This window comes from Coregonus lavaretus, assembly GCF_964263955.1.
Source record: "Coregonus lavaretus genome assembly, contig: HAP1_SCAFFOLD_814, whole genome shotgun sequence".
NCBI classification, from domain to species: domain Eukaryota; kingdom Metazoa; phylum Chordata; class Actinopteri; order Salmoniformes; family Salmonidae; genus Coregonus; species Coregonus lavaretus.
In genome coordinates, this window is record NW_028157710.1 from 231613 (window position 1) to 234369 (window position 2757).

The 2757-nt window shown below is 44.6% G+C and overlaps 1 long non-coding RNA gene across 1 annotated transcript; it reads right to left on the bottom strand.

The window, feature by feature from the left end:
- Positions 1-996: 996 nt before the first annotated feature.
- On the bottom strand, positions 997-2737 carry LOC311125014. Its single transcript, XR_014612827.1, has 2 exons — positions 2613-2737; positions 997-2280 (listed from the first exon to the last, which is right to left on the bottom strand). It is a non-coding gene; the product is annotated as an uncharacterized lncRNA (long non-coding RNA).
- Positions 2738-2757: the final 20 nt, after the last annotated feature.

Below are 2757 nucleotides of genomic sequence, written 5' to 3' on the forward strand. Positions count from 1 at the left end.
GGGCCTGTCCAGGAGGGTGGCCTGTCCAGGAGGGGGGCCTGTCCAGGAGGGGGGCCTGTCCAGGAGGGTAACCTCCTCCAGTCTATTACTGCCTGGGGAATGAGAGCCTCAAATCTGTAATGACCATTTTAGCTGGCACCAATCATGAAATTAGGCGGAACTCCATATAAAACAGACAATTGCCTTAAATGTCTTTGAACCAAGTGCATATCTAGTCAACCCCCTGCTCCTACTGCCAAATGGTGCCAGGTCATCTTCTTTGTAGTTGCAGAACAACAATATATATAACAATCTTCTGAGATGCACAGGGCAACTGCAAAAAAAAATACAACCTGGAACGCCCACCGTTGGTATAATGCAATTCCACCTTCCAGGCTCTGTGATACCAGACACCCTTGTCCATGATGAGATATCAGATAGAAATGGATTGTGTAGAACATACACTAGTGAGGAAAAACAGGTAATCGGGTCAGCTCTATATGTATTATATAGTATTTCTACCTGTGACATTCTAGCCCCCCCCTCCTCCCCCCATACTCAACTGGTAGACCGTGGGTCGGATCCGGACCCAGAACGTGGTCAATACGGAACTCAGTCAGGATTCTAAACTCTGGTATCATATGAACACACAAGACATGGCAGAATGTGTAGAATTCAAAGAAATTAGTTTTAAAACTGCAAAATGTTCTCTACGCCAACAAAAGGGGTGTGAACAGTTTGATGTCATGGGTTGCGAGGTGGGGTTTAACTGACAATATCCATTCGGACCTTTGCCACGTAAGAAATGTGTGACCGGACCGCCTCAAATAGTACTGGAGTACCCCTGTTGTAGACGTTACACCTCACTGAATATACCCCCTGGTTCCATTTGACCAAGGGTGGTAGGCTCCTCTTACCCATGCCTTCATTTTGATTGGCTGGTCACCAGAAATGAACATAAAACGACGATGGACTGAGCGACAGCCAGGCTCTGTCCAGTCACAGGTTTTACAACAATCTGATGAGCGTCTTCGCATGACTTTATTGATCATTGCTTCTGCCATTCAACAAGATGGTACAGAATGAGGGCACACAAAAAAAAAAAAAACTCCCACTTTAAGAATAGAATAGAGGATTATGCAGAAACACAGTTGAGTTGTGTTTTCTCCCCCCTATCTAAGTAACTTATCTTAGGGGAGAAACAAAGACCCTAAGTGTGAACGCAGATCCAGGTCTTTATGAATCTATACAAGTGTTTTTCTCTACTTAAGGAGGTTAAAATGGCTTCCCAAAGCTCCAACGGTGTGATTCCGTAAACCCAGTGACTGGACATGCATGGCCTGAAGGAGACCACCATCCACATTCTTAACAGCATCGCCATTCAGTCAAAGCACCCGACCTTTCCTATAAACACACACACACTGAACTCTGTTGAAAAAGGCTGAAAACCAACCTTTCATCCGACCCGACTGAAAACCTTTCAGACCCGGATGAAGAACTCATATTGCGCCACAAGATCGGCTAGGTCATTACGTTTCTAAAATATACACCCCCGCGTCCATCTCCTGAACTTCGTAGACTGCGTCACTCACGTCAGATAGTAGCAGTGTTGTGTTTGATTCATGCTGTGTAGAGTTCAGTTAAACCATTCTTACAATCTCACAGATATTTTTACTTTGTGTGATTAACTCAACTCCAAATCGACCAGAGAATGTAATCTATTGTCATGGTAACTAAAATGAAAACAGATAAATCAACCATATTGGACTACTGCTTCCCTTTGCTGATGTTAATGCTGAGTGGCTGAACGTGTACGGCTCCATCTGTTAAAATGGTGAGAAACGGTTGAAAACACACAGTAAAAACAATGTCCAATAAGCGTAGTAAAACTTAAGAGATAGGTTTGGTTATCATATAATTCTTAGAGAATACTTTAAAATCAATAATATTTTGTTGAAATCAGAGACCAAATCATTATAGAAAACAACTTGTTAGAACAGGAAAAAAAATACTTTCTACACCTCCCAGTGCTTTCTTCGCTGAAAATAAAACTAATAAAATGACTGTCTCACTCTCTAACAAAAGAGCATAGACAGAAACGTGGGGGGGGGGGGGGTCCACCTCCATTCATGCAATCACTCTTCCTTGCTCTCTAATCTCACTACAGATATCAGTCAGTAGTGATTTGCTCTGTCCGTCCCCCTTCACTCCGCTCTCTGTCAGTATGACGTCATCGCTCCCTCTACCCCCTGCAGGTGGGTGTTGGTCGTCCTGGGCTCTTCAGTAGGCACCATAGCGATCCTAACACACAAACACAAGAAGCTGGGTCAGCAGATTAGGAACCATCTGGTGACGTTTTCCTTCCGAATCCTAGAGAACAGAGTGGTATGTTTTCCTTCCAAAACTAGAGAACAGTGGTGATCATTAGGTACCAAACTAAATGGTGATCATTAGGTACCAAACTGAAGAAGACTGACTGAAACAGGAAGAAACCACCTGGACTTGTTCAACACAAACGCTACATTTCCGTTTTCAGTTGCAAAACGTCTTCGGTTGTGTGTCCTACGAGACAAACAGGACAGGTTCTCTGTGTGTGTAATTGTATTGTGGTGAGGCGTCTCTGGTCCCCCCACCTGTATGGTGTTCATGACTCCGTTGGCCAGCACGGCCATCTTGCCTGCCACAGTCTTCACCCCCTGTTTGAACTGAGCAATGTCCGGCCCGGTCGGCAGCACACTGTCATAACCTGCCGCCCCTGAGGAGACAGAGCGAGAAAGA